Source organism: Canis lupus, chromosome 5, assembly GCF_048164855.1.
Source record: "Canis lupus baileyi chromosome 5, mCanLup2.hap1, whole genome shotgun sequence".
Lineage (NCBI taxonomy): Eukaryota > Metazoa > Chordata > Mammalia > Carnivora > Canidae > Canis > Canis lupus.
In genome coordinates this window covers 28241090-28262358 of record NC_132842.1, presented here as the reverse complement: position 1 = coordinate 28262358, position 21269 = coordinate 28241090, and the positions used below count along the sequence as shown (strand labels likewise).

The window sequence follows — 21269 nt, the reverse complement described above, 5'->3', positions numbered from 1 at the left end:
GGACCTTGCCAGGGACATTTCATATCAACCTGCCCCCTATCTATATGACTTCCCTCCAAGGGAAGCTCCAGCTGGGGAACCAGTAACATTCATCCAGTTTCAGCCTGTTCCTGACTGGAAATCCTTGCCTCCTGGAGTCACTGCCACTCAGGTTGTGCTTTGCTGGAATGGGTCCTACTCTGATGGTTGGCTACCTGGTTGTGGCTTCCAGGTAGTCAGGTCAGCCAGGAAATACTGCAATTTCTCCTTCCCTCCAGATCTTTTGGTGTTCTCAAGGAGCTTATGCTACATAACACTAAAGAATATCACTCTTCTCTTTAGTCATTACATTGCATAGCTGACTAAGAGTCCAAAGGGCACTCAGCTGGGAGACAGATCCAAGTGCCAGACACCAGGCTGTCAGAATCACCTACTCTTCTAAATGTAACACTTCCAAATCATCCTTTACACGATTCTCATCTCTATGGAACAATCTCCTAACAGGAGTCTCCTCACCCTGAAGGCATATAGCATTTCTTTTTTTTCATTCTGTTAATTCTGTAATGAATGGTGGGTGTAGTTAAGGCTCAATATGAGATTCCCGGTCTAAATAAATAAAGGAACTAACAATTGCAGTATCACTAATGGTGCTGTTTGCTGTCAGCTTATGTCAAAAATTGAGGAATGGAGAGAGACAAATCTCGGGGTTATCTCTGGGTTCACAAATAGTTATTTTACCTTAAAGGGGAACAAACAGATTCTGGACATTAGAACTGAAAGAGATCCTAGAGATTATCTCATGAAACATTCTAGTTTCACAAATGAAAAAACCGAGGTCCAGAGAGACCATAAGCTTTGCACAATGTCCACCAGCTATTTAATGGCAAAATTCAGATTTCATAATACCCGGACTCATAAAATTTTTCACTCTTCCATGTTGCCCACCAGAATTGTGTAGACACCCATCCTTCCAATGATTTTATTCAATATTTAGGTAAAAAAAAATGAGGGCTGTCCCTTTGTTCTCTTTCTTGCAGGTTCATTTATTGTTCTCTTACAGTGGAAAGTCTAATGACTCAAGGCCAGGATATCTATCTCACTGGGTGTTTCACCAAACCTCCCTTTTCTCCTCCTTCTCCCTCAGACTCTTTGGCTTCTGGCCAGGTCTTTGCCGTTACTTTGTACTTCCATCAGAGAAGAAGCAGGGGAAATAAAGAGAGATAAAAAAAAAAAAAGTCCACACAATAAGTGCAACTTGGAAGGAAAAGTGTGGCTTGAGGGATTGGATCATCTGTAGACTGCACTTAGCCGTGTGCACTGTGCTCACTGGGTTTGAGGGAGGAGATCTGAATGCCGAATCTGGACACGTCAATCTTCAGCTGCAGACCTCTCCAAGAAGACCTTGGCCTTCTGTAAGGAATTTAATCTATCAAGTTCTGAACTTCACCATCACATTCTTTCAGATGGAATTACTTATAAAGATATTCTTTATTTCTCCATAATAAACGTTTAGTAGAATAGTTCTTTGTATACAGTGTACTTTGGAACATTCATCTGTTCCATAAGGTGGGATGTTCTGTAATTCCTAATATGTTCTGCTCTATTTACTTCCAAGATATTTACTTGTACACCTTTGCTGTTCGCTTTGAAATGTCCAGTTGGCCAAGCCGTCACCTGACTATTGTTTCTGTAGCATTTGTACAGAGCTTTTTTTCCTTTGAGATGTCTACATTCCAGTACAAAGCTGCAGAACTGTGTAATTGTTGTGTGAGAGCTGGTTGGAAAATCAACACACATTGATAGAAAACCCTGCCCTGGTCCTGTCTTTGAAAATGCTTTTATCTCCAGTCCAGTCTCAGCATTAACAATGGTGCTCTAGAACGCATCTGGTGCTTTTCATTGTCAAAGTCCTCTGCACACATTAACTAATTTATCCTTATTACACTCTAGCCAGGTGAAAAGTGTAATTATGGTGGATCAGAATATTAGGGGACCCAGAAGTCCTTACAATATTAGATCCTTGGTCCCCTCAATAATGCCTCCTAACACAAATCCCTTCAAAGGTACCTGAATCTGCAGAGTATTCATCTCCCAGAACAGATGCCACCTTTGCTGGCTCCAAATTTAAAGCTCATAAAAGGGGCGGGGGGGAGTATATTTTAACAGGACCAAAAAAGAATGCCTGCAAAAATCTGTCCATCTTACTGAGCTGCAGAACATTGTTATATTTTTCCTTTCATTATTATAAATCAAGGTGTAATTGGCATACAGTATGAATTCCTCCTTTTTAGTCTTCACTTCTGCATGAGGTTTCACAAGTGTGTTCAGTTGACTAACCACCATCACAAGCAGGAGGTAAAACAAGTCCATTATGCCCACTGATCGCCCTATAACTTCTCGGTCAATTGCTCCTCCTGCCCTAACCACCAGCAGTGCTGTTTCTGCAGTTTGGGTTTGACAAAAATGTCATATCAGTGGAATCATACTATGTAGCCTTTTAACTTTGGCTTCTTTCTGACGTAGCTTAATGCTTTTGGTTACATCTGTGTGGTTGCATGTATTAGTAGTGTGCTCCTTTTTATCAATAATGTTCATTGCCTGGATGTACCACAGTTAGCGTAGCTACCATTCTGCATATGAGGGACATTTGGAAGGTTTCTAGTTTTGGGGGACTACAAATAAGGCCATTATAAACATTTGTGTACAAGTATTTGTGTGGATATAACTTTTCATTTATTTTGGGTAGAGTTATACTTAAAAATATTTTTCAGATGGGAAAATAAGAGTGGATATAAGCGCTTGAAGCAATGTACAGGAGAACTGTTTCTTGGCTCCTAATACATAAACCTTTTTGAGTAAGAATTTCTTTAGGCTTTAATTCACAAGACCCAGAACAAAAATAAAGCATTAAAAAGTGGATAAATTAGTAACATTTTTGGTTATTTAAGAAATACTGATTGAGTGACTACCGTATGTCAATCATTCTTTAGACAATGTTCTTGATATTGAAGTAAGAGACACGGGTGTTTCCGAACAAACAAAGGTGCATTTGCTGCCTTTCTATACCAGGATTCTCTATTCCCCTTACTCTTTCATAAAGTCTTTGGTGTGTGTGGGCGGGGGGGGGCGGCGGCAGGTGAAGGGTGGAGAAAGAGATGTTCTCTCCAATCCGTGGTATCTTCTGACAAGGAATGAGGAGTTGCATTTCTACTATCTGTTAATTCCTCATAAGATTTTATAAACCTTTGTTCAGCAAGCATGAATCTCTCTTATTAAGCCCCTCTCCCCAATTGGGTAACAGGTTATGAACTTAGAGTACAAATGAGCCCTCACATGTTGGTGGAGTGAGGATGGGCTGTCTGTTGGTATGAGAGGAGAGGTTCTGGAAGGGTCCTACTAGGAAGCTTTATCCCTGTCATCTTATTACAAGTGTGTGAGATGCTACTATGAGATATTTATTGCTTTGTGTTGTGTGTGTGTTGTAATTTTTAAGAATAAAATATTACATCATACTGGAGGGGATGTATCCTCCAGCATCAACTCTTTAGTAATATTAACTGAGAGGGATCAAGCAGCTTAGTAATATTAACTGAGAGGGATCAAGCAGCATGAGAGCACTTCCAAGGAAGTAGCAGTGAGGAGGTTGGCTCAGAGGTGGCCGTGTGTGGAGGTAAACTCTACCTACTTCACATTTTCATCTGAGGTTGATTTCCTGGGAAAGAAAGAAGTAGAATTCTGTGTCCCATGATATCTCAGTCCACTCCTTAGAGTGTTTGATTTTACAACTGAATCAAGAAACTAGTTGGGCCAGTAGGTTCACCATTAGGTTTTCAATACATTGAATGGTTTTGTGGTTCCAGAAAGAAATAAAATAAAACATTGAATCGACAGACTTGGCCCACATAGACTGGGAGCTGTATTGGGAAGCAGGAAAAGCTCTCATCACTAAACAAAAGGGAGAGAGAGAGGCCTTTGGAATCCATGGGGTCAGCCTTAAGAAGGAACTCGGGCATTTGTCTGCTAATACCTTCTGGACACTGAACTTGCTGCAAACACTTCCAACTGAGATGCCTAATTGCTAAAATTATCTGGGCTATGATTATGTGATTTCATATCAACACACTTTAAAAGTTACAAAGAGCCTATTTCTTTCTCAAAAAGGGCCAGGATCCTCCTTGCTATTCAAGACCACCAGGGCTAACATTTGGTTCCAGTGATATGGAAACCTCAAAATGACGAGTAAGGCATTTTCTGGGAACCCGAGCTCACTCTTTTTCCTGATGAATTGTCATGCCCTTCTGAGAACATAACCCATCAGTCCTCTGAAATAGAGAATCAGATAACCAAGTCATGCTCAGCTGATTTGCCAGCTGATAAATGATGAACTTTACTGGTGCTACCTGCCCACAAGTCTTTTGAGAAGAAAGCAGTGAGTCTGAGATAATGAGACGATGGGACTTACAGCAGAGTCATGATTTTCCTTGGCCCACACAATGAGAGTGGTAACTTCCACGTCTTCATTAGCATCCTATTTGTGCATTTCATCTGTCGCTCTAACAGAAATTATTTGAGAACTTCACAGTGCCAGGGACACAGCAAATGTTCAGTAAATATCAGAGAATGAGGCGGTTTGAGCAACATGCTTCAGTAGATGGGTTACCTTCCCTACCGTCCCGGTGTAGCATTCCGCACACATATGACCTGATCAAAAAAGATAAAAATTATGCTTGTTCTAATTCCCAGAGGTTCATTATGAAGGTTTTGTGGCTCCTTGTTCTTATGACCCATGAACTTGCAAGCAATCACCGAACAGTCAAAGACAGACAAGCAAAAGGTTGGTCACTAGTTACAGATTAGAACGCAGCTGGATACTTACTGCAGGGGACTGAGCTCAAGACAAACAGCAAGATTTTCTTTTCTAGAATGTTGAGAATCTGGTGCAATATAGAAATGTGTGTGTGTGTGGGGGGGGGGCTGTGTTTGGGGTGTGATACGGCAAGGAGAATGGGGAGGATATTTAGAGGATTTTTTTTAAAGATTTTATTTATTGTTTTGGGAGAGAAAGCACTGGAAAGAGAGCACAAGAAGGGGTGGGGCAGAGGGAAAGGTAGAGGCAGGAAGCCCCACTCTGGACTCCCCACTCTTGGCTCCATCCCAGGACCCTGGGATCAGGACCTGAACCCAAGGCAGAGGCTGAACTGACAAGCCACCCAGGCCCCTAGAGGACTTTTTAAAACTCACCTCCAAGGTAGAACCTCAGTCAACAGAGAGTTGCAGAGGTGAAGTGCAAGGGAGGTGCTATGTTCATTTTCTCACCTGGGGTGATGATGGTGTTGATAATAATAGCAGTAATGGTAATGATACCAGTAGTAATAAGAGTTAACATTTATTGAGAGTTTACAATGTGCTGAGGACTGGATGATTGCTTGGCATGCATGATGTAATTGAATACCTGCAACAACCAAACCCGTGACATAACTACTGTTAATAAAACGAGGAAGCTGTGACTTAAGGGTTATGTTCACCGCCCAAGGCCACACAGCTTATTAAATGTGGATGGAGATCCGAACCAGATTCCGCAGTTGGGCTGCGTGGGTTCCAATGAGAAGAAAAGGAACGATGGAAATAACCTTCAGATGGAAATAAATAAAAGGTGAAAGTGGCAAAAAAAATAACATGATTCACATTTCTCTCCAACTATCTCTGTTTTAATTTTCTTTCAAACTTTTTGATCAGGGATCCACAAAGTGTGGCCTGTGGACCAAATCTGGCCTGCTGCTGGTTTTCCTATGGCCTGTGAGCCTAGAATGGTTTATACCTATTTAATTGGTTGGGAGGGATACCAAAAGTCAAAAGAAGACTGTTTCATGACACAGGAAATGGTATGAAATTCAAATTTCCTTGTTCATAAATAAAGTTTTATGGAAATGCAGCAAAGCCCATTGGTTTAAATTAGTCGATAGCTGCATTTAGTTCATGATGGGAGAAACCGTAGCTGCGATGGAAATCACATGGGCTGCAAAGCCTAAAATAGTTACTCTCTGACTCATCTGGGGAAAAGCTTACCAATCCCGGCTTTGATTATTCGTGGATAAGGAGTTGGGAACAAGGGCTCTGGCTGCAGACTGCTGGGTTACTATCCTGTCTCCCTTACTTGCCATCAAGTGGCAGAAGGATTGCTCAACCGTTCTCCACCTGTGTTCACATCTGTATGGGGATGGGGATGACAGTGCCAACCTCAGAGGACTGTAGTGAGGGTAGTAAGTGAGGTCCTCCACGCAGGAGTTTTAAAGAATGCCCGGCATGGTAAGCACTCCAACAAATGTGAACTATAATGGTCATTGTCATGCTACTAAAATTTTCCCTGTGACAGATAATAATGGCTGTCCTGACACCTTGTAGGCCCATTGCTGGTTCGTTCAGTTAAGGAAAGGGAGTCTCTTTTTACTTCATCTCCCTGACCTACAATGCCTCTTCCCTTATTAGAGCCGGAATGGTTGGAATGGTTTCCAAGACTCCTCTTGCCTCGGGCCAGAAGCAGGTGGAGCCCAGATAAGAAATCCACACCTCCCATCTCTTCAATTCCAGCCGGTGCTGTCCTCCCTGCCATTGGTCTTGAACTGCAAGGCTGGTGTAGCTGTTTGGGTAGGTGTGGGAAAATAGCTGTGGATTTAGAGATGGAAGCATGACGCATGACTTGCTGAGGGTGTTCATGACCCCAAAAGGGTTGGAGGCTTGAAAGGCTTTGACGGATCTACAAATAATACTGTCTTGTGGGTGAGAGGGCGGGCAGCTGTTTCCACATGGTGACTTCTGGGGGTTCCATCACCAACTAGACCATGACAACTCTATTGACAGTCACTTTTCTTGAGGGATTTGTTACTTCACCAACAGAGGGGGGTGGCAGGAGAGGGTCAGTGAGTAGGAGAGAGAGGCACTAGGGAGAGAGGGACACAACACCAAAATCCAGGTTTGCCTACTTTTTACAGTGTTGCTGGGGGCCGGCTGCAGCTCAGTAAGATGTTACCATGAGAAGAGGAGAAAACAGACCAGAGTGTGAGCTGCAGAGATAGTTTCCTCCATGAGCTCCTTAGACGGAATCTTTCCAGAGCCTCATGGATCTGACTCTTGAGTGGGGTAAGGACCTGACATGGCTATTTCAGGGTAGGTCATTACCAACTAATTAGTCACTGTTACTGGGCTCCTCATTATCCAAAGCGGTAGTGCAACATTCTAGTTTCTTATTCAAAACCCACCAACTACCTTAATCCAAGTCTTTTAAAAAAATATTTTATTTTTTTATTCATGAGAGACACACACACAGAGAGAGAGAGAGAGAGAGAGGCAGAGACATAGGCAGAGGGAGAAGCAGCCCCTCTGCAGGGAGCCTGATGTGGGACTCCATCCCAGAACCCCAGGATCACACCCTGAGCTGAAGGCAGATGCTCAACTGCTGAGCCACCCAGGTGTCCCTCCCTATCCGAATCTTTATTATGCCTTTTGTTTACCTTTGTTTTGCTTCTTAGGGAAATATACAAGAATGGAATTAGAGACTTAGATTGATAGGTCCTTGCTTCCAACTCAATTACCAACTCTCAAGATGACTTTGAATTTTTGAGATTGTCAGCTAACCCTCTTCTTAATCTTTAAGGAGAGAGGGGAATGCATTCAGAGGCATTGTGGTTTAATGCATAGGTTCTGGATTTGAATCTGATTTATGCAACTCAGTTCATATCTTTATGATCTTCAATAAGGAAATTCACATTTCTGAGGTTCAGTTTCCCCTTATGTAACATGGCATGTTGTTAGTATGGGTTGACCCTTGAATGACACGGGTTTGAAGTGCATGGGTCCACTTACACAGTACAGCACTGTTGTGTATTTTGTCTTCCTTATGATTTTTCTCAATAATTTTTTTCTCTAGCTTACTTTATTGGGTGAATACAGTATATAATATACACAATATATAAAATATGTGTTAGCCAACTGTTTATGTTGTCAATAAGGCTCCTGATCAATAGGAGGCTATTAGGTTTTTGGGGGAGGAGTCAAAAGTTATACATGGATTGTTTTGACTGTGCCAGGGGTCAGCATCCCTAAGCCTGTATTGTTGAAGGGACAACTGTATCTCCCTCATGAGGTCATTGAGAGGATTGAGTTAATTTAGATAGAATGCTTAGCACGGTGTTTATTATTATTATTGTTTATTATTGTTGCATTATTACCCCCCAAGGAATAGCCAATCTGCTTAGCATTAAATATGTTATTACAATGAGTCCCCAAGGCAACCATCTGAGATAGGTATTAGTCCGATAGATGAACTCATATCTCTCTGAGATGGAATGACTTGTTTAAAGTCACACGGCTGGGAAATGAGAGAGCTGGTATTCAAACCCAGTTCGATTAACTGCAGAACCCATACACTTTCTGTGAGTACTTTTTTGCACATCTGAGATTCATTGATCCTCCACCCAGACTGGGTCTGACTGCACAAGCTATGTTAATTACTTGAATAATTAAGAAGAGAGGATTCTTTCACTTGTATATTTCCATGTAGAGTGTTAGCCTTACGTTCATTAGAACGTTAAAATGTGAAGTCAAACAGCGAATACTGTTTAAGATTAAGTTATATGACTTTTGGGACTAAGTTTTTAGCTTTTTCCCCCCTACTGCCAGACACTCAGTAGAAAAGCTGTAGATGTTTTATTTCTTATCTCTCTCCTGTGAGTGCCAAGCAAGTGAACCTTATATGAGCTTGTAAACTCAGAGTGAGTGTGTGTGGCCATGTAGAAGATGTGATTGAATGTTGGTGGAGGTGGGAGTAGGAAAAGGGAAAAATATAATTAATTGTTACCAGAGGGAAAAGTTGAACTGGGTGGAGGTTCGGAATGACTCACCTGGATCTTTGACTCAAGTGACTTAATGAGTTTCTGCAACGCCTTCTGATAAAAGTTTGGCCAAGGAGATGGTATTTTGTTCAGGGTGTAACCACTCCAAGCCTTGACTGCTGTTTGGAAGCAGTGCCTACCATTTTGCAAAAGATGACTCAGAGATTGAGAAGCAAAGGGGGAATAACTCACCTTACCTGGATTGCTGATTTAGGATTCCAAACGGCACAAGCATTAGCTGATTAACCTATCAAGAATATAAAAAAATCAAGTTTGAAAAATACCCAGGAGCTAAACTATGTTCTAAAAGTGGGGCAAAACAGCCCAGAAGGTAGGAAAAAAGGAGAGAGAGAGAGAAAAGATCAAAGTTGAGGAAACAAGCCTTCGTTAGAAAATCATCCAACGCAAACAACGAAAAAAACAGGTGATGGCAATAATGGGCTTGCCTTCCTATGAAAATAATGGATTCAACAAGCATTTGTGAGTCCCTAATGAGATGTTTGAAATCACAGTGAATCTTGCTGCACTTGAAATCCCTTATCTGGTGTGCTGAACTTGGGAGCTATCTCTTGCTATTGATTTTTAAGCTTTTGAAAAAAATATCTGATTTTATTTGCTAAATATCCAAAAGAGGAAAATGGAATGACCCTACTCACCAGGGGTGTCTTTCTAAAGTAAAACAATTGTGTTAAGTCTTTTTTTTTTTTTAAAAGCTCTAATGGTTTGCATTTTCCAAATAGAGTCTAGGCTTGTGAGCATGACATAGTGATCTTTTAGAAACTTGTGATGGCTGATTTTTTTATTTGGTATCTTATCACTTCTTCCTGTGAACCCCATATTCTAATTATTCTGGGAGGTTTGGTCTTCCCAGGACATTTAAAGTGTCCTCTGGCACAGAGAATGTAATTCTCTGTGTAATTTTTTCCCACATGAGAAACTTTGCTTTTCCTTCAGAAGCCAGATCTTGAGTCTTCCAAAAAGTTTGTGTTTTGGCTGCATTTCTTCCTGTGCCCTATTACTAATTTCTGCAAACATATTTGTGTGTGTGTGTGTGTGTGTGTTTCTGTAGCAGTATGCAGATTTCAAAATTAATTTCTCTGTTAGGGTGTGGCCATCCTTTTTCTTTTATAAATATATTACAATAGTTGACTTTGCCCATAAATCCCTCTGAGCTTTATTTATGTTTTCATAGGAAACATTTTTTTTTTTTTTTTAGGAAACATTTTTAAAATCAAAATGATTAGATTGAAGAGTTTTAATACTTTCAGACCCTTGGTCCCAATGCCACATTGCTTTCTGTAAAGAAATATCTATTTGCATGTCTACCAGGAACATGATAGTACTTGTTTCAATAGCTCCACCTCTTGTGGGTCTCATTCTTAAGATAAAAATAAATAATAGTAGTAATGAGGGAAAAAGGAAAACTGCATGTTTTGCAAGCAAAAGTGGTATTTGTGTTTAATATTTATTTCTCTGGTCCGTAGGTAGCCAAAAGCTATTTTTTTCTGTAACTAATGGGTATTTGTGTTCCTTCTTTCCCATATTGGGTTTTCTGGCCACTTGCCTGTTTCACAGTGGTCATTATATACTAGGATGTTGTTATACTTAAATAAGAAAAAAATAGCTATTGATCTTTTTCAGTATCCTAGATGCTTGGCATTGATTATCTTTTCTAATAGCTCCACGAGGGGGTTTAACGACCTAAAAATTGGCAAGATGGAGCACAGAGAGGTTAAGAAAGTACATAGGGTGACAGAGTCAGGAAGGGATATAGAAGTACGAATTCCAGCAGCCTGACCCAAGAAACATTACTTTTACTCAATACTCTAGACGGTGGCAATTGGCTCTTTTTAAAGTCAGGTGTGTTGAACTATTATTCATATTAAGTAGAATGCAGCCTCTTCAGGAGCACAGGTGCACACATGTGACCATGTAAGGTGGCCGTACAATCCCCATTGTAGTCAAAATCCCGAATGCTTCCTTCACCCAGCCTTTCCTTCAGTCCTCTCTCTCTGACCTGCTTCCTGGTGACCACCCATCTGTTTCCTGTTAATATGCTTTGGCCTGTTCCAGAAAATCACGTAAGTGGAGTCACAGTATAGGGCTTTCTAGACTGCCTTCTTTCACTTAGAGACCTGCTTTTGAAATTCTTCCACTTTGTTGCATGTGTCAGTTTGCTGCCTTCAATTGTCACATAGTAGTCCATTGTATGGATGTAACAGTATTGTTTGGGTTACTTTGCTTTTATATTTGTATCTTTGTATCTGGGGGGGGGGGCTGGGGGGGCAGAGATGGCTTCCTGTTCCTCTTCATGATCTTCAGTCTTCACATCACACTTGGTACACACAGCTGAGGTCCATAGACTTGCATTGTGTGGATGAAGTAGTAAAGGATCATGGTGACAATATGTATTGTCATTAAGAGTAAAGTAGAGGAGGGGGCGGGGGCAGGGGGTAACTGGGTGACGGGCATTAAGGAGGGCATATGATGAGATGAGCACTGGGTATCATACTATATGTTGGCAAATTGAATTTATTTAAATTTATTTAAAATAAAAAATAGGGGGCAGCCCTGGTGGTGCAGCGGTTTAGCGCCGCCTGCAGCCCAGGGCGTGATCCTGGAGACCCTGGATCAAGTCCCACATCAGGCTCTCTCTGTATGATGCCTGCTTCTCCTCTGCCTGTGTCTCTGCCTCTCTCTCTCTCTGTCTCTATGAATAAATAAATAAATAAGATCTTTAAAAAATAAAATAAAATAAAATAAAAAATAGGGATGCCTCAGTGGCTCAGCGGTTGAGTGTCTGCCTTCGGCTCAGGGTGTGATCCCGGGGTCCTGAGATCGAGTCCCAGTTGGGCTCCCTGCATGGAGCCTGCTTCTCCCTCTGCCTGTGTCTCTGCCTCTCTCTGTGTCTCTCATGCATAAATAAATAAAATCTTAAAAAAAAAACCCACTAAAGTAAGTGAAAAATTATGCAGATTTTAGGTATCTTCATATGCCAATTGACCTAAGAAACAAAGGGACATATTTTATTTTATTTTTTTAAATTTAAGATCCCGGGACCTCAGGATCATGCCCTGAGCCAAAGGCAGACGCTCAACCATTGAGCCACCCAGGCATCCCAAAGGGACATATTTTAAAAAAAATTACTGAGGGCTGGACTAGAAGGGAATGTATAGTCATACATTGGTGGCATTTATAAATTGGTTTGCTCTTGCTGTTCACAAACCCAGGATGATGTAATAAGAGTAATAATGTAATATTTTTCTAGACCTAGAGCCAGTCATTCAATTGTAAGGCATGTAAATGAAAGAGAAATTTGAGTAAAGATATTTGCAGCAGCACTATCTATAAGACCCTCATATTTTAAACTATCAAAACATCTCCAAATTAGGAAATAGGTAAACTAACATCAGTATTACAGCATAAATGAATACTATGTAGATTAAAAGTGGGAATAATATGACCATTGTTATATCCCCATATATGAAAAAAAGGGAAATCAATATGATTTAGGATTCATAAGCCTTGGTAGGTTTTAAGCGGCTAAATACTTAATCTTGTAACATTTTATTTTAGTATTTTTTAAAAAATATTTTATTTATTTACTTGACAAAGAGGGAGAGAGAGAGTACAAGTAGCAGGAGCAGCAGAGGGAGAGGGAGAAGCAGGCTTCCCGCTGAGCAGAGAGCCCAATGTGGGGCTCGATCTCAGGGCCCTGGAATCATGACCTGAGCTGAAGGCAGATGCCCAATGGAATGAGCCACCCATGTGTCCCTTTATCTTGTAATTTAAAAAACATATTCATATTCATACATATGATATATATATTTGCATGCACACACACATTTTTACCAGCTGGATTCTTACTGAAATATCATTAATAAAGTATGACAAAAATAATCTTCTTGTCACAATGGCAATTCTGATGTTGGTGTAGATAGTTATGTTGGAACAAAAGAACATTGGAAGCACAAACCACGCCATCTGATTTTGTGGTGAAGTCAGTGACTATCTGCACAAAATCAAAAGAAAAATAGAGTTAGCTTCACAGATTTTTCAGGTCAGCCTCCTTATCTGCTTACTACCTCTTTTCTCATATACCTGTTAGCTCAGTTCCTGTGCATTTTGCCTGGAATAGTTTAAACAAATTAAATAGGGATTTATTTATTTATGAAAAAGATTTTATTTATTTATTCATGAGAGACACACAGAGAGAGAGAGAGAGAGAGGCAGAGACATAGGCAGAGAGAAGCAGGCTCCATGCAGGGAGCCCAATGTGGGACTCGATCCCTGGACTCTGGGATCACACCCTGAGCTGAAAGCAGACACTCAACCACTGAGCCACCCAGGCATCCCTTAAATAGGGATTTAATAAAAAATGAACAATGAAATAGGAATACTTTCACTGAAAGGTTTGCTGTGGGTTTGAATATTTATTTGCTTTCTATTTGATTCTGGTCCTTCTTCTTTCTTAGAAGACTGTGCTAGTTTGGTGAGTGCCATTGAAATTTCTTCTACTTGGGAAATGCTGGAATGATTATTACCTAAAAAAATTCGTGCTAATGTAAAACTAAATATCTGAGGCTCTAGTTCTATCCTTTTTACCCTTGTTCTTTCAAAACGTGTTGCAAACCTCTTAGAGACTTTTATCTTTTACAGTATGGTCAATTTTGATCATCACTGATTGGCCGTCAGATCTATCATTTGTTTTGGTTATTACTACTTTTTTGTAAAACCGTAGGGATCTTACAAATCCTTCCCCTAATAGGTGAAAACCCTCAAGTATTGAAAATGGCTTGTCCAACATACAACGTATAGGCCTGGATTAGAGAGAAAGTGCATCTTTGATCTCAAAGTCCTGCTTGGCTCCTAGTTGGGCACATTACACTCTGCATCCCTGTCAACCGAACACTCCAGTTCGTTGCTAGATGGAAATATAACAGAGTCTGTCAGTGTCATGTGAGAATGAATGCAGAAAGATGCACAGTGATGCATGATTGACAGGAGCTTGAGTTATAAACACTAGATGGGATGACGGCACATCCCAAATAGCCTTTCATGAGTAGCATCTGAATGCCGCTGAATGTAGGTGGTCAGCGAGAACCGAAGCTTTAAGAAGACTGTCTACCCAAGGAGTTCATGGTGGACGTTGGGAGTTGCTTTATACATGTGCTTCGACCTCACAATTTATCTACAACTTTCCAAAAAGTAAGAACTATGCACAGTCCTTAATAGATGTATTGAAAAGGGATGCAGAGTAAGGACTGACTAGAGCAGAAGCACTTAAGAAAATGTCCTGAAATAAACATGATTCATAATATCCAACAGAACAGAAGAGGTAAAATATTTCAGGAAGAAGAAAAGTATGCAGAGAGGAAGAGAGTGAACTTGTGTTTTTGTTTTGTTTTGTTTTGTTTTGTTTCTTTATTGAGAGCATATCATATACCAGATACCATGGTTGGGCTCAGGGGACAAGAGTAACTGAAACAACTTGGTGAAAGATTGGTCCTGTTCTGAAGGAGGTTTCAAGCTACTGGGTTGTGCAGGCAAGCAGAAGGTGATTACAGAACAGTGAGAATGCTGTTGGGTGGATAATGCTCACGTGGGTAAGTGTAGGGTGCTCCTAGTCCCTTTTCAGAAGAGAGTTAATAGATTTTCCGGGGGACATTGGCATCTATGGTGAGACTTGAAGGAAGGAGGGGTATGATCCGGGTGAGGGAGGCCCTGCCTGGATGTGAAGGAGTTGGATGCATGGTTCATCTTATATTCCCCTGCTGGATGGAAATGAGGGGCAGGCACTGAGATTGTCACTGGGTTTAAAGGGTTTGACAGGATTTGATTCATATATTAAAGGGATTATTCTGGTCATAGAATGAACAATGAGTTGGAGGGACAAAAATACAGTTAGAAGACTGTGGTGATAATTGAAAGCAATGGACAGCTAACCCCAGGTCTTGGACATGCAGATTCACGGAAGTCTAGGAGCTGATGAGATGGGACAGAGGCAGAATTAACAGGAATTAGTAAGTCTTCAGGAAGAGGGAGGCTAGGGATGACTTCCCGGTTTTTAGTTTTGGTCAGTGTGGATGGTTGTACACGTTCTGAGATAGACAACAGAGAAAGAGTTGCCATTTTCAGGATGGAAAGGGCGAGAGGGAAGAGATGACAAGTCAGATTTGGTTTTCTTCAATGTGAGATTCTTGTGAGACATCCAAATGGAACTGTGTCAGAGGAAGTTAGCAATGAAGAAATGGCAGGGATCTGGACCTTCGGAAAAAGTCCAGAGAAGAATACTGGAAGACAGAAAGGGTACGGAGTCCCATTATGGATTCGGGGATGTTATGTATACTGGTGTAGGGTGCCAGGAACTGTAGAGAGGAGAGATTGGTCTTTTCAGAGTGTTGCTTTAGATGTATCCCTAAGATTCAGAACTTTCAGTGTGCTTAAAGAAACATTTAGAAAGAAGTCATGGTGGTCACTGGATTCACAGCTACTGACTAGAACAAGAAAGGTATCTCATTTGGGTGCTGTCATTCATTTTACATCAATCACTAGTTTCTAGAACACTTCAAGCTTTCATCTGTTAAATGAGAAGAACAACCTGATCTATGGCACTATGTAAAGTTGATCGCAATATACCTTAAGACTAACAGCAGTGTTGAGAATTTTAGGAGCTCTTCACCACATTCGGTCGTGTTTCTTTTGACTAACAACGAACGTTCGTATTTGTAAGGTAATTAACTTGGTACAAACACTTTGAAAGACGTTACATCATTTGGCTCTCACAGTGATCTAATGAAATAGGTAAGAAAGTCACTTTGTCACTTTGTTTTAAGTTTTTATTTTAATCACCCGGGGCTCATCACAACAACTTCACTCCTTAATCCCCATCACGTATTTCACCCATCTCCTCACCATACCTCTCCTACCTCTCTTCTGGTAATCATTAGTTTGTTCCCTAGTTTGTTCATGGTTTGTCTCTCTTTTCCCCTTTTCCTTTTGTGTTTTGTTTCTTAAATTCCACATATGAGTGAAATAATATGGTATTTGTCTTTCTCTGACTATTTCACTTGGCCTTATACTCTAGTTCTATCCATGTCATTGCAAAGGGCAAAATTTCATTTTTTTAAATGGCTGAATAATATTTCATTATATGCATATATCACATCTTCTTTATCCATTCATCTATTGATGGACACTTGGTTGCTTCTATATCTTAACTATTATACATAATGCTGCTATAAACATAAGGGTGCATTTGTCCCTTGGAATTAGTGTTTTGTATTTTTTTGGGTAAATAGCCAGTAGTGAAATTGCTGGATTGTTGGGTAGTTCTATTTTTGACTTTTTGAGGAACCTCTATACTGTTTTCCACAGTGGCTGTCTCAGTTTGTATTCCCACCAATTGTGCAAGAGGGTTCCCCTTTCTCCACATTCTTGCCAACATCTATTGTTTCTTGTGTTTTTAGCCATTCTGACAGGTGCAAGGTATATCTCATTATAGTTTTGATTTGCATTCTCCTGATGGTAAGTGATGGTAGACATCTTTTCATGTATCTGTTGGACATCTGGATATCTTCTTTGGAGAAATATCTATTCATGTCTTCTGCCTATTTTTAATTGGATTATTTGTTTTTTTTAAGTGTTGAGTTTTATCAGTTCTTTATATATTGTGGATACTAACCCTTTATCTGATATGTCACTTGCATCTATCTTCTCCTTTCATGCCTTTTAGTTTTGTTGACTGTTACCTTCACCATGCAGAAGCTTTTTTTCTGGGAATCATTATTATTCTTCCAACTTGACAAATGGGAAACATGATGCTGGAAATGAAATGACTTGTCCAAGGTAAGTCACTGTTGCCTAAGTGGCAGATTCAGAAATCTATTTCAGGTTCCTGGACCACAGATGTGCATTAGTTATCTCACAACTATTGCCTGACAGTTCATTCTTTATCTTTGTATTCAGATTAAATGATTTAACTACATCAGTTCAACTCTTCATATCAGTATAAGTGATGTTATATGGCCACATACCAGACATTTCATCAGTCTCTAGATAGACATAAAGACAAATACACAACATCTCTGGGAGCAGAAAAATCTACGTGAGATCAATTAAAGAATAGTAGTAGAGATATGAAGTGATAGCAATAATCCAAGAGATCGGACAATGTGTGGAATGGATGACAAGTACTATGGGGTTCAGAGTGGAGGTTGTTTGCAAAAATTTCATGGGGGAAGCATGACTTGAGCTTAGCCAAGAAAAGCATGAAGAAAAATGAAAGCACCTCAGGCCAAGATGCATGGTGGACAAAGGCAAAGAGGAGGGAAGGTGAAGATACACGTCTTGACAGTAGACTCAGTTGACTGGAATGGATGCATTATACAACAATGCCATGTTGAAAATCCTACTATAAAGGGCAAGTGAGCCAGATGTTTGAGAGCTTTGAAATATTTATTTAAAGGACCCAGTAAGGTTGTGGGTTTTTTTTCCCCTAAATTATTTCATCAGGTTAGTTTTAAAATTAGATAATTAATTCAGTAAAAGATTTCTGAAATTCCACACTACAGATCAATTAATGTGGTCAAACAGATCACTTTTGTTCATTTTCCTAATCACCATTTGGGAAAACCCTCAGGCTCTGGCAGAGAGCAACTGCATTTAAGTAACAAAAGTTTAATGCAGGATTTATGTGCTATTTTTAAATTAAATTGCTAGGGTTTGGGATCCCTGGGTGGCGCAGCGGTTTAGCGCCTGCCTTTGGCCCAGGGCGCAATCCTGGAGACCCGGGATCGAATCCTACGTCGGGCTCCCGGCGCATGGAGCCTGCTTCTCCCTCTGCCTATGTCTCTGCCTCTCTCTCTCTCTCTGTGACTATCATAAATAAATAAAAATTTAAAAAAATTTTTAAATTGCTAGGGTTTTCAGAAAGCAATTTACCTAGGATCTTTGGAAACTGTTATCTGCTAATGGAGGCACACTCTTCAAAGTTTTCTTGGGACTTTCCTGAAAATTTTCTTGAGGTTAGTTCCATCACACTCACTGGGATCAATGATTAGCACACTGAAAAGAGCAACATTTTCCCAGCAAGAGAAAGCAAATGTCAGAAGCTGACCATACAGTAAGAAAGCTTAGCAAGTCTTTGACAAAGCAAACAAACACCCGCTTAAGGTGACGGCCCCCAAGGCTACTTTTAAATTTTATCGAAACCACCATCAGGAAAAGATGATAAAAATACTATATGTTTTCTGATAGTTCCAGTCTTTATTAATGTCTGACAAATTATATAGCCAGTAGACACCTTTGGGTTATCTTCTGGAGATATCAATGATATTACAACATTGAGGACGGCTCACCACGAACAGTGACAAGATGCTAAAAGCTTCTGTACTGACATATGATTATGTAATGTTCAATATGTGCCAAAAACTTTTAATGCTGATGAGTGAGTCCTGAGCAGTGAATAGGAAACGCATTATGTGCACTTTTGCATAGGCTCTGACACATGCATCGGGAAAGACATTTCATGGGCACAGAGGAGCTCTATGGCTGGTAGCACTTCTTTGAAAGGATAATGCTTCCCAGCCAGACAAAGGTTTCACTGCCACTTGGTGAAACTGAATCAGATGCTATTTTGCAAGTAAACTGAGTTAAAGTGGCATCTGTGAGCATAAGTAGTCAATCCTCTGATTCCATGGAAGAGGTAATTTCTACTTTTACAGCATATGTAGACGCTTAAGGATAGACTTCAGGGTCACTTGGGTGGCTCAGTTGGTTGAACGTCTGACTCGATTTCAGCTCAGGTCATGATCTCAGGGTAGCAGGATCAAGCCCTGCATTGGGGTGCTTGGTGCAGAGTCTGCTTGAGATTCTCTCTCCCTCTCCCTCTGCCCCTCCCACTCGTGCTCTCTCTCTCTAAATAAATAAATCTTAAAAGGAAAGGAAGGATGGGTTTTGTGAAATTAAAATATGACAGTAACCATTTTGAAGGATTATCTCTTTAAAACACTACCCTCTGGGTCATATAATACAGGATATTAAAAATATTTTTTGACTTGAGTTCTCTAAACTATCTTGTAACTATCCCTGGCAAACAATAATTCTGAATGAAGACATTTATTTTTTGCTATGTTGATAATATAATGGGTCTTTGTAGGCTCTGGGGATAACTTTTTTAAAAAAGATTATTTATGTATTTATGTATTTATTTATGTATTAGAAATACAGAAGGAGAGGCAGAGACACAGGCAGAGGGAGAAGCAGGCTCCCTGCAAGGAGCCTGATGTGGGACTCAATCCCAGGACCCCGGGGTCATGATCTGAGCCAAAGGCAGGTGCTCATTCACTGAGCCACCCAGCTGCCTACTCTGGGAATAACTTCTAAGCCTATTTTCACTGTATATGACTCTGAACTATTGTATATAATTCCTGAATTTGTTGGAATTTATTGATTGGTTGTGCTTACTCTCAGGAGCTCTGTTAGGGGCTCCCAACAGTAGGACTATGTCAGATACAGCTAGACAGTAAATGGTACCTACTGCCCCCTCTAAAAATTCACCATACATTCGGATTTGGCTTGTGGGATGCCAGCTTGCAACCTTCAATTTATTTCCATTCTTAAATGACTTATACGGACACAATATTTTAGTGGCTGTGTGGGTCAAAAGCAGAGATCCTCCAATTTCCAGCTTGAGGTTTTTCCCATTGTTTCATGCTATTTATTTTATTCTACATATTTCTTCCTTATCAGATGAATCTACTACGTTAAATTTTCTTCTCTTTTCAGGAAAATGAAATATATCCATGTCCTGAATTGCTTTCTCTTAATAAAACTTGGTTTTGTGGGAACTCCCATCACCTTTCATATGTTTTGTATAAAAAGTTGAAACATCTTGGTGTTTGATTTTAAATTAAAATAATGCTGTCTTAAGAGAAATAAAAACAATTATGGGAAAATCTCTTTGCCTACTGTCTTCACAATTTTTATTCTAATAATCACCTGACATGAATGCTTTGATTAAAGGGAGTAGAGGTAGATTAAACATGGGAATGCCATTTTAATAATTCAACAGTGAATTTTATTATTACTTTGTGGAGTGGAAATTCTTGGTTACCCACCCAACACCTATTCCCCTGTATTCCTTATAAAGATCCTAATTATTTATGTGTTTACCCCTCCCTCAGATGACAAAGGAGCAGATAACTTCATTCTCCACTGTGGGAGTAGATCATGCCTGATCTGGGGCAACAAGTCAGGGATTCCTTCCTTTGGCTTCTCTTATTGATCGAGGTCTGTGATTGGAGCCCACCTGACAAATGGAGGAAAAGACTTATACTCAGTGCTTGAGGTAGACCCTTGTCTCTCTGTCTTACTAGACATGAACAACAGAGCTCACAGCTCCAATTTCACTGACACCATCGGATGACTACGGGGCAATCACCGTTAAGATGAAGTTGGTGTTGAGGGAGGCGGGGAGGAAAGAGAAAGAAACATAGAGTTTGTTGACATTCTTGTGTTGGTGATCAGACTTTGCCTGGAGCCCTCCTTTCACTCTCTGAACTTGCAATTATGTGAAACAATAAATGTCTTTGTTATCGAAGCCATTTTGTCACGTGGCTTTCTATGATCTGTGCTGAAAATATCATAACAGATATTCTAATAGTGCTAGATGATTAAATCAGGCTTACATAGGGAGGCTTTGGGGTAGTCGGTGCTGATTACCTGGTTTGATATGCTCTCACCTAATTTCCATCTCTCCACTGGGACATAAAAGAAGTTCTGGACAGCCCTACCACCTGCATCAGGATGCTAGAGATGCCAAGCCAGGAGAGATAAAAGAGGGCCAGCAAATCTGGGGAGAGGTTTAAACAATAACCAGTAACATCTTGCCAATAAAGGGAATTATCAGAAACTGATAATCCTCTAGCCTGTGAAATGTGAGTAATTTTTAATAGAAATAGTTCAAGAATTAATAGCTGCCTTGAACAGTTTCCTAAAGACAATTCAAGAATTTTTTAATGACTTGGAGTCATGGTGGTGCACACATACTTCAATCTGGGATTGCACTTGTTTACTCTTTTAACATCATCAAAAAGTTTGCAATCACTCTTGCCTATAAGGTGTTTTTCTTCCACCATGCTTTTTCCTGCCTAATGTGGGCTTCTAATTTGCTGTAGTCTGAGAAATCAGATAAACATGGTTGTCAGAACTTCATGTTGAAGAGGAATCAATAGGGTCTGTGTGACAGACCAACACCATGATAGATGAGCTTTGGTAAATAAGATCTGAGGAGGGCTCCTTGTGGCTATAGGGATTGGGGAGACTGGATTATTAGCCATATTCTCTAAGATGGTTTTCCTGAAAACCGAAAGAATTCATCAGGTCATCTACTCTGACCCG

At 40.3% G+C, this 21269-nt stretch overlaps 1 long non-coding RNA gene across 2 annotated transcripts; it reads left to right on the top strand.

Moving 5' to 3' along the window:
• The first annotated feature begins 6349 nt into the window (after positions 1 to 6349).
• Positions 6350 to 19795, top strand: LOC140632910 (uncharacterized). 2 transcript variants are annotated; one of them, XR_012030554.1, is made up of 4 exons: positions 6350 to 6624; positions 6969 to 7116; positions 16603 to 16715; positions 19656 to 19793. It is a non-coding gene; the product is annotated as an uncharacterized lncRNA (long non-coding RNA). The 2 variants fall into 2 exon arrangements; XR_012030555.1 differs by lacking the exon at positions 16603 to 16715 and having other exon boundaries at positions 19656 to 19795.
• The last annotated feature ends 1474 nt before the right edge of the window (positions 19796 to 21269 follow it).